This window comes from Papio anubis, chromosome 1, assembly GCF_008728515.1.
Source record: "Papio anubis isolate 15944 chromosome 1, Panubis1.0, whole genome shotgun sequence".
Taxonomy (NCBI): domain Eukaryota; kingdom Metazoa; phylum Chordata; class Mammalia; order Primates; family Cercopithecidae; genus Papio; species Papio anubis.
In genome coordinates, this window is record NC_044976.1 from 15928706 (window position 1) to 15938808 (window position 10103).

The window sequence follows — 10103 nt, forward strand, 5'->3', positions numbered from 1 at the left end:
AACAAGGACAAAGTACAGTCGGCAGTGTACTGTCAAATACACATCCCATAATGACCCATACAGTGGTCCAGAGAGTGGATGGTGCAAATTTGCAGAAAACCCAGCTGGGTTTGGGCGAGTGTACCTATTCATTCAGCAAATGCCTACTGCTGGCCACTGTGTGCCGGGCTCTGGGCTGGGCTCTGGCACCTGGGCAGTGGAGGGACAGACACAGCCCTACCCTCCTAGATCTGAGCCTCTAGCTTCATAGGTGAGACAGGCTTGAAAAGAGAAAGTTTGGTTGGGCACAGTGGCTCACACTTGTAATCCCAGCACTTTGGAAGGCCGAGGTGGGAGGATTGCTTGAGCCCAGGAGTTTGAGACCAGCCTGGCGAACATAGGGAGACCCTTGTCTCTATCTACAATTAAAAAGTTAGCTGGGGGTGGTAGCACATGCCTGTGGTGCAGCTACTCGGGAGGCTGAGGTAGGAGGATCACCTGGACCCAGGAGGTTAAGACTGCAGTGAGTTGTGATTGTGCCACTGCACTCCAGTCTGGGGGACAGAGTGAAATCCTGTCTCAAAACAAAACAAAACAAAAGAAAGAAAGAGAGAGAGAGAGAGAAAGAAAGAAAGAAAGAAAGAAAGAAAGAAGGAAAGAAAGACAGAAAGGGTTCAGGGAAAAGAATGCTGGTGGCTCTGGGGCCTCACAGATGTGGAGTCTCCCGCTTGGTTCCACTCCTGGGGTTTTACCCTTTACTGGCCTCAGTTTTTCCCTCTGTAAGATGGTAGTAAGAGAACTTATCCTGGGCTGCTGCTCGGATTAGAGGAGACGATGTGTACACAGTGCTCAGCACAGGGCCTGGTAAAGGGGAGGTGTGGCATCAACGGCAACTATTTTGATGGCAATAACATTAATGGTGGGCCTGACCTGTTGTGAGTGTATAGTTGTGAGTGGGTGGGGCTGGTATGATGGGACTGAGCCTGGGGCTGGGGACCATCCTCTGCGAGGACCCCATCTGGAAGATGGAGAGATCCAGGTGCTCAGCTGCAGGGGAATTGGGCACCATGGTGGGGCTGGACTCTTTTCTCAAACCCAGGGCTGGGGGCTTGTGGCTTCAGGAACTGGGGTGTCAGGGGAGTGCTGTGACCCAGGGTGGCCAGGAATCCCTCAGCTCCCTTCCAGAAGGTGTTGTGAGTTCTTTCTCGTCTGAACCTAACTCTAAGGAGGAGATACAATCTTCTTCTCCTGTTATTGGATGACCAGGCATTTTTTCTTTGGCAAATCCAGGGCTGTGCATTTATTTTATTTATCTTTTTTTGTTTTGCTTCATTTTTCCTTTCTGAGGGCCATGCATTTATAGACTGTTTTGCATACACATGAGGGCCTATTTACATCCTATTCACATGTTTCTCTGGGTGTGAGGTTCAAGAGGCCCAAACTTAAAGTGTGTAAAACAAAATAAGTGTGTTGAGTCTACCCTTCTTCGCTGACCTGAACCCCACAGGCAGGGATGGAGGAGCTCAGAGGGGTGGGTGGTCCCCAAAGGATGGTTAGAGCAGGGAGGGACCCTGGGGTCAGCTCTTTCCTATGTAACTCTGGACCAGGGGAAACGGGAGCTTTGAGCAACTGGGTGCAAAGGAGCTAAAGAAGCTGAGATGAAACCACAGCACAAGGCATCCTTGGCTGCTCAGTACAGACCTCAGAACTGCGGACAGGTGTAGATGGGATGTGGTGGCACCTGTTCTAATAAGCCGTGGTTGTTCAGCACCTACTATGTGCCAGGCACTGCACCAGACTCTTCAGGAATGTTAGTGTAACAGTTAAAGAAAGAGGAAAGAAACACAAAAAGCAGCTCAACAGTCAAAGACAGCTTTATTTTGGAGAGTAAATCTGAGAGGGGCTTCTGACTGATTTTGGTCAGGAGGATTCTCTCTTACAGACTAAGGATATTTAAGGGTTTAAGAAGGGGAGAGCTTAGCACAGGCTCGGAATGTTTCCACGTGATGGAAAGTTGATTAAGATGTTGCAATGTCTCTGGTCAGAGCGGAGGCTATCTTGGGGTTGGTGTGTTTCTGGTCGGAGGGGGGTTTATCTTAGGATTGGAATGTTTCTGGTTATGCTGACATTAGCCATTAGGCTGATGTTTTGGGGCTGGATTTGGGCAGTTTTTAAATCAAGGTGAACTTAAAATAGTGGTGTTTGTCCAATACGGTGATGCACCTGCTCTGTCAGTTAGTTCACTGTCTTCTCAGAGACTTAGATGTGTGCTGCTTTCAAATCCATTTTAGAGACGAGCAAACTGAAGTTCAGAGACCCAAAGTGACCTATCCAAGGCCATGTAACTGGTCTTTGGAGGCTCTAGACTCAAACACAGGTCGATTTGGTTCCAGAACTTTTCTGTCTTGATTTAGGAGAGTAAGAAACCCAACCTCTGGCAGCCCCAGGAGCCGTGGGTGCACTGGCCTCCACGCCTTCCTCGGAATCTCCTGAACCTCCCTTCGTTCCCAGGGAAAGGACTTCTCTTCTTCTGTTTCACTGGATTGCCTCAGGTATGAGGAAGGCAGGAACAGTAGGAGCCCCTGAGCCTCCAGGTTTCCATGGCAATGTGGCAGGGTGGTGGGGCACCTCGTTATGAGAACATTCTGTGTCCTTTGAGAGATCCTGTGTCCCTTGAGGAAAGGAACTTCAGCCCCAGCCCCCAGCACAAGACCTGGCCCCAAACAGGACCTCCACAGGTGCTTTTTGATGTACCCAGGGTGAGTTAAAGGTGGTGGAAGGTTCTTTGCCACTTCCCCACATTGAGAAGTGGAGTTTATTTTCCTTCTTCTTGAATCTGAGTTGGTCTTTGCTTGAACTGTGGAATATGATGGAAGGAGTGCTGTGCCAGTTCTGAGCCTGGCAACTTCTGCTTTCATGCTTTTGGGAACCCTGATCCCAAAAGAAGTCTAAGTACCCTGATGGAGAAATTGTGTGGGCATACTCATGGAGACACAGAGGACCTGAGAGAGAGGCCTGGTACCCCTAGTTGGCCACCTCGCAGGCAGCACACATGGGGGAGTCATCTCGGATGCTGCTGCCTGGTCAAATGACCAGATGCCATCTTGTTGAGCAGAAGAACTGCCCAGCTGAGCACAGAATCATGAGATCATCACAAAGCCTGCTGTTTTAAGATGCTCAGTTTTGGGGTGGTTTGTTCTGTGTGACCTCATCTCTCCTCTTTTGGTAGTAAAAGCATTCTTTTGAAATCCTCCCTCACCTGCTCACCTGGTGGGGCTGCCAATAAAAAACATACCCTGTCCCTTCACCCACAGGAGTGGATGTGGGACCCAGGCCTGATCAGTAAAATGACTCACCCCTGGCAATAGCGATTGGTCCAGAGATGGGCATGTGACCCAAGAGGAACCAATCAGGGCCCTTCTCTGGCTTTTACATGTTCATCCTGGGTGAGAGAAGCTCTCAGATTTTTCTGGGATTGCTAAATTGGGAAGATGTAAACCCTGAATCAGTGTGGTCATGTCCCCCACCTCCACTCCCACCCCCGCTTAGTATGGAGCAGTCCCAGCCACATGAGAGGGAAGGGGGCCAAGACAGGGACAGAGTAGTGGTGGTGACACCTTTGGGCTCTTTGTGGGTCAGTTCTCCCTCTGGACTTTCCAGTTTCATGAGCCAATAAATGTTCTTTTTTCCTTAAGTTAGTTTGAGTTGATTTCTGTCACTGCAACTGATGGGATCCATTTCATGCCAATTCTGTTTCTTCGCCTTATCTTGCTAGAAATAGCATGGGCTGTGCTGTTCTCTGTCTCAGAGGCTCAGTTCTCATGGGAAAGGAAAGGAAATGTACACGTGCTCTGTCATAGGCCCCAGTGCTGGGTGCTTTCCTCTTTCCTCTTACCAAATGCTCACCGCTGCCTTCCAGGGAGGTGTGCCTCGTGACTGTTTTTCAGGGTAGGATGGTGGCAGGTCAGAGGATGAGAAGCAGAGATCCATTGAGGTGGGGATCTGTGGTTCAGGATGCCCCGGTCCTCTCTCAAGGTGCAGTGGCCCTGCTCTGGGACAGAATGAAGCAGAGACTGGGTGGGGGAGGAGGGGGGAGGAAAGGGAATCCCATTAATTTTTCCAGTCCTAAATCAATTTAATGGGAGCCTCCGATGACTCTGATTTGATTTTTCATTTTCAGTATTACAATTATCTGCCCGATATTACCGGCAGCTCAAGCTTGAAATGGGACAACACGGCAGAGGCTGTCAGAAAGGGAATAGTACAAGATTACACCAATTATCAAATATTTTGCTAATTAGACACCCAATTCATCACTCTCATTTACAGCAAGGGAAACAAATGCTTAGCACTATCATTGTTATTCTTCCTTGCTGAGCAGCAGTTCTCACCCCAGCTCTCCTTGGATCTTACATCCCATGGAGAACTTCAGTTTCAGGATCCTTCATCCCTGCAATACTGGACACTTTAGAATCAGGGAACCCCTGACATCTACCCTTAGGCCTTCTGGCTGCTCTCTGAGGAGACGGAATGCAGATGGTTCCAGTGAGCTCACCCCATGGGATGACACTGTGCCAGAATGCAGGATGCGTGGTGACAAATTTCAGGTACCCCAAACTGAAGATCAGGTGGCTCGGAGGAGAATCTGTGGAAGGAATCAGGCTGGGAGGTGTTCAGGGTCAGAAACCTTCCTTCTCTTTTACAGATGGGGGAAACTGAGGCTCAGAGAGGGATACAACTTGGTTAAGGTGCCACAGATGGTTGTGACCGACCTATGCCTGAACCCCAGCTCCCCTGACCTCTAAGCTGACAGTCTTTCCACCCACTGTGTGTGGCCAATGTGACCTCAAGTTTGTTTAAATCTCCTCTGCAACTGACCACGTTGGTAAATCTGGATCAGAAAGGAAACAGAATCGTCCAACGTGTACAGGCGCTGGCTCTACCTGTTATCTGCAGGCCCACACATCTGCACGCTGCCCTTCTTAGCACATTCATGGGCCTTTCTGTGGGGTCGGGAGATCTGTGTTCAAACCCTACATCTGCTACTTACCAGCTGTGTGACCTTGGCCAAATTTGTTAACCCTTTGAACCCCAAAAGGAGCAGAGCAGCACGAGAGAGGCTCAGGAAACCAGGCTTGAATGGTTTAGCTAAAAGAGCCACTTTCTAAATGGACGCCCCAGGCTCAGAGAGGAGGGCTCCCATTGTTTCACTTTAGTGGCGAAAATAACTGCTCTGATGTATCGAGGGCCCACTATGACTCCATCCAGGCAGGTGCCAAATCCAAATGCTTTATGTGTGTTTTCTGTTTTTTTTTTTTTTTTTGAGTCTCGCTCTGTTGCCCAGGCTGGAGTGCAGTGGTGTGATCTCGGCTCACCGCAAGCTCCGCCTCCCGGGTTCACGCCATTCTCCTGTCTCAGCCTCCCGAGTAGCTGGGACTACAGACGCCTGCCACCATGCTGGGCTAATTTCAGCATTTTTAGTAGAGATGGGATTTCGCCATGTTAGCCAGGCTGGTCTCAAACTCCCTACCTCAGGTGATCCACCCCCCTCAGCCTCCCAAAGTGCTGGGATTACAGGTGTGAACCACTGTGCCCAGCCTGTGTGTTTTCTTACTTAACTAGTGCAGGGAGGCAGGACTGTTATGCCCATTTTACAGCTGAGAAAACTGAGGCTGTCAGGAACCAGGTGACTAGATGCCCGTGGCACATGGCAAAGCCAAGACTGAAGCCCCGCTTGTTTCCAGAAACCATTAGGACAAGATGGATTCCCTGGGTCCTTCAGCCTGCCGAGGATAAAATGCTTCTGGGCTGGGGGGACGGTGTGCCCCGGAGACACTGCTGGCAAAGCCCATTCACCACTTCCTAGCTCCTAGTCCTCAGAGCTCAGCCCTCAGGACAGTTGCTCCTGGAAACATGGTCAGCTCTGCTCTGATGAACTTCATTATCTTTATCAAATTAATTTACACAAACCAGTGTGGCCACCTAATGAAGACATTTCCCAGGGCCCTGTGCAGGCTGCTTAATGAGGCGGGAGCGGTTGGACTCAGGTTCCAAGTGTCCTGGGGTGAAGAGGAGAGCGGAGCTGTCGGCGTGACTGTGGCTGCCGTGGGGTTCCTGCTCTGCCCCCATTCAGGGCTGTGAATGATCACCGCTGGTCATTTCCTCCTTCCTGCTGCCAAAGTCCTCACTTTGCCAGGTGCCAGTTTATCACTCCAGGACTTCTTGAGCAGGTGGGTGTGCTGCGACCTGCAGTACCTGGGAGGTCTTCCTTTATTCTAGCGCAGATAGATTCCTTGCTCCAAGCTCCTCCTTGTTAATTTCGTAAGTGACCAAGATATGACTTTCTTTTGTGCCTGCTAATGGCTCAGCCCTGCAGCAGAATGCCCCCAATTTGGTAAATGAACTTCTTTTCTTTCTGTAAATGAGATTTTTAAGATGGGAGGAGAAGACAGGCAAGACTGAAAGTCGAGAGGCCAATACGGAGCTGTGGCGGCTCCGGGTGAGCAAGGGTGGCTGTCATGATGGGAAGGAAGACAGGGAGCTGCTGGGAGACCTGCTCCTTAGGAGGAGTGGGGGACGGGGTGCAGGTAGCCTCATTTCCGGCTTGAGCAACTGGACAGAGAGTGATCAGCCTTGCCAATTCACTCATTCATTCACTCATTCAATACTCACCAAATACACATGTGAATATACACACATATGCCCACCTATTGTATGCCAGGCCATGGGTGCCAAGTACCATTCATGAAGCCATGAACAAAACACACCAAACCGCTGTCTTCACAGACCCAACATTCTAGTAAGAATTTACTCTTAAACTTCTCACTTAGGATTTTAAAATTTTGAGTCTTGGGTTCACCCAATCTTAAAACCAGGGACTCTTCACTGTGACCATTTAACTTGCACCCAATGAGCACAGACCTCATGCATAGTCTCTCTCAGTCCTCGCAACAACCCTGTGTGGTGGATCCTAGGATTGTCCCCATTTTACAGATGATGCCATTGAAGCTTAAGGAGAGCAAGTTACTTTGGCCAAGTTCACACTGCCCTGCAGCCAGGATTTGGCCCAGGCCTATCAGACACTTCTGTTCCCCTCTGCTACCTCCCTCATCTCACAACTTGGGGTAACTTTCAACAGGCACCCCAGACTGTCTGTTGAAAGGGACTGTCCTCCCTGCTTGCAGAATCTGCTGTGATATCTCACAAATGAGGCCATGCAGCCCTCACATGTCCTGATCCTCAAGCACTCAGGGCCTTGCCTCTCTGCCCAAGCCCCTTCCTCACCACACCAGCTACTTCCATCCCCACTCGACCGGGTGCTTCTCTTCCTCACTCAGCCAGGCTCTTGCAGCCAGCACCCCTGAGTCCCCTACTCTTTGTCTTCACCCTTTCTCCCAGCCTGCTGGATCAGCTTATGTTGGCGGTAGAGCCGTCCCTGGTCACAGGAAGGAGGGAATAATGACAGCGAAAACAATACACGCTGGTTCTGTGGCAGGCTTAGTAAGCGCCTAGTACGCGCCATGCCCTGCCTCACCGAATCCTCCCAGGTGAGTACTGTCATTATTTCCATTCGACAGTGCAGGGAATGAGGCTCAGGGAAGGGAAGTGTCTTGCCAGGGGCACACAGATAGTAAATGGCAGAGGTGGGAATGGAACCCGGGACCGTGGCTCCAGAGTCTACATACATAACCAGTGATGACGTGGGGAGTCCGGAAGCTGGGCTAGCCACGTGTGTTCTCCCAGGAGAACTCCCGACTCAGCAATGCTCCATAAGATGGGCCCAGGTCAGACACAGTGGCTCATGCCTGTAATCCCAGCACTGTGGGAGGCAGGAGGCAGAAGCAAGAGGATCACTTGAGCCCAGGAGTTCGAGACCAGCCTGGGCAACATATCAAGACCCTGTCTCTAGAAATGATTTGAAAAATTAGCTGGGCATGGTGGCATGTGCCTTTAGTCCCAGCTCCTCAGGAGGCTGAGGGAGGAGGATCGCTTGAGCCCAGGAAGTTTGAGGCTGCAGTGAGCTATGATCATGCCACTGCACCATGGCCTGCGTGACTGAATGAGACCCTGACACTAGAGAAGAAAACAAAAAGAAAAGATGGGCCTGATCTGTAAACAGCTACTTGATTTGCAGTAAGGGAGGTGGGGAAGAAGGCTGGAGTGGCCTGCTGATACAGCAGCCTGCTGATAGAACAGCTGGCCTCTGCTCAGCAGCAAAGAACTCTGTGGCCAGCGCCTCCCTCCTGAGGACTCAGGAGGCCAGAAGTCCCACAAATGTTACTGGAGTCTTATTCCATTGTGATTCTCCCATCTGAAGCAGGCTTTCCTCCCAGTCTCATCTTTCTCTCCCCTTCCTTCCTTCCTTCCTTCCTTCCTTCCTTCCTTCCTTCCTTCCTTCCTTCCTTCCTTCCTTCCTTCCTTCCTTTCTTTTTTTCTGAGACGGAGTCTCGCTCTGTTGCCCAGGCTGGAGTGCAGTGGCACAACCTCGGCTCACTGCAAGCTCCACCTCCTGGGTTGATGCTGTTCTCTTGCCTCAGCCTCCGGAGTAGCTGGGATTACAGGTACCCGCCACCACGCCCGGCTAATTTTTGTATTTTTTGTAGAGACGGGGTTTCACTTTGTTAGCCAGGATGGTCTCAATTTCCTGACCTTGTGATTTGCCTGCCTCAGCCTCCCAAAGTGCTGGGATTACAGCCACCACTTCAGGCCTCTTTCTTTCTTTCTTTCTTCTTTCTCTTTCTTTCTTTCCTTCTTTCTCTCCCTCTTCCTTTCTTCCTTCCTTCCTTTCTTGCTTCCTTCCTTCCTTCCTTCCTTCCTCCTCCCTACCTCTCTCTCTCTCTCTCTTTCTCTCTTTCTTTCTCTTGCTCTGTTGCCCATGCTGGAGTGCAGTGGTGCAATTTCAGCTCACTGCAACCTCCACTTCCCGGGTTCAAGTGATTCTCCTGACTCAGATTCCCGAGTAGCTGGGATTACAGGCATAGCCACGCTCGGCTAATTTTTGTATTTTTAGTAGGGATGGCATTTTGCCATGTTGCCCAGGCTGGTCTTGAACTCCTGGCCTCAATTGATCTGCCCACCTTGGCCTCCCAAAGTGCTGAGATTTTACAGGCATGAGCCACCATGCCTGGCCCCAATCTTATTTTTCTATCACTGATCAGTTTTAAAATTATCATGACTCTCTCGGTTTACTTTTTTTTTACTTGCGTGTTTTTTTTCCTCTAGAATGTAAGCTTCAATCAGGCAAGGACTTCATCTTGTTCACTTGAAGCTGACGCCCCAGCATGTACAATCTTGTGCTGGGTCGCTGGTTCGTCAGCAGAGAGGAGCATTGATTGTCTTTGGAAAAGACGATCTATCTACACCCCTGGAACTGTGGCACAGTGTCACGGAGGGCCTGCTTCCATCTGGGTCAATGGTGACAAAACGAATAAACGTGAGCCGCCATCAGGTGGGGCCAGATGCCCCTTCTTTCTGTCCCAGCCTTAGCGCTGTCATGGCTGCCTTCTGCTCCTCCATGCAAGCCCCACCTCCGTCTGTGATGTCAGCATGGCTGCCCCTGGGATCCCAGCCTGGTTTGCCTTTAAATTTTACAACCTTGTTTATGCAGCTCGAGGCCCGTGCACTAAAGACCACACGCTCCATTGAACATTTATGGCTGCAAATGGCTCCTCCGTGTGGGCAAGGGAGGGGCTGCGCGTGCTTAGGGCGAGGCAGCTGGGATAGGGAGGCTGCTGGCTCTCAGCCTCTGCTTCTTTCTCTTAGGATTCCTCCTTTGGCTGACTCCCCCAGTCTTATTCGTGATGACATTGCTCAGTTCACATTGTACAAGCCCAGGTCTGGGCACTGCTAGGCATGGGATAGAGGTGAACAGATGTTAGCCACTGTCTTAGGTGGCTGCAAGGGGGCATGAGGATTTGGGTACAATCTGTGCTCCCAGGAGAAAGAGCAAGGGAGTGGGGGGAAACGGGGGAGGTGCTGGGGAGGTGGGAGCAGCCAAGCCAGGGTGTGATTTCCAGAATAGCCCCACAGAGAGTGGCCTCGGTCTCATACTGTCGGGCACTCTGGAGTTGGTCCCAACTCAGGGGCCTGTCAGTCATTGGCCAAGGACCAGGCTCTGGGGTGTT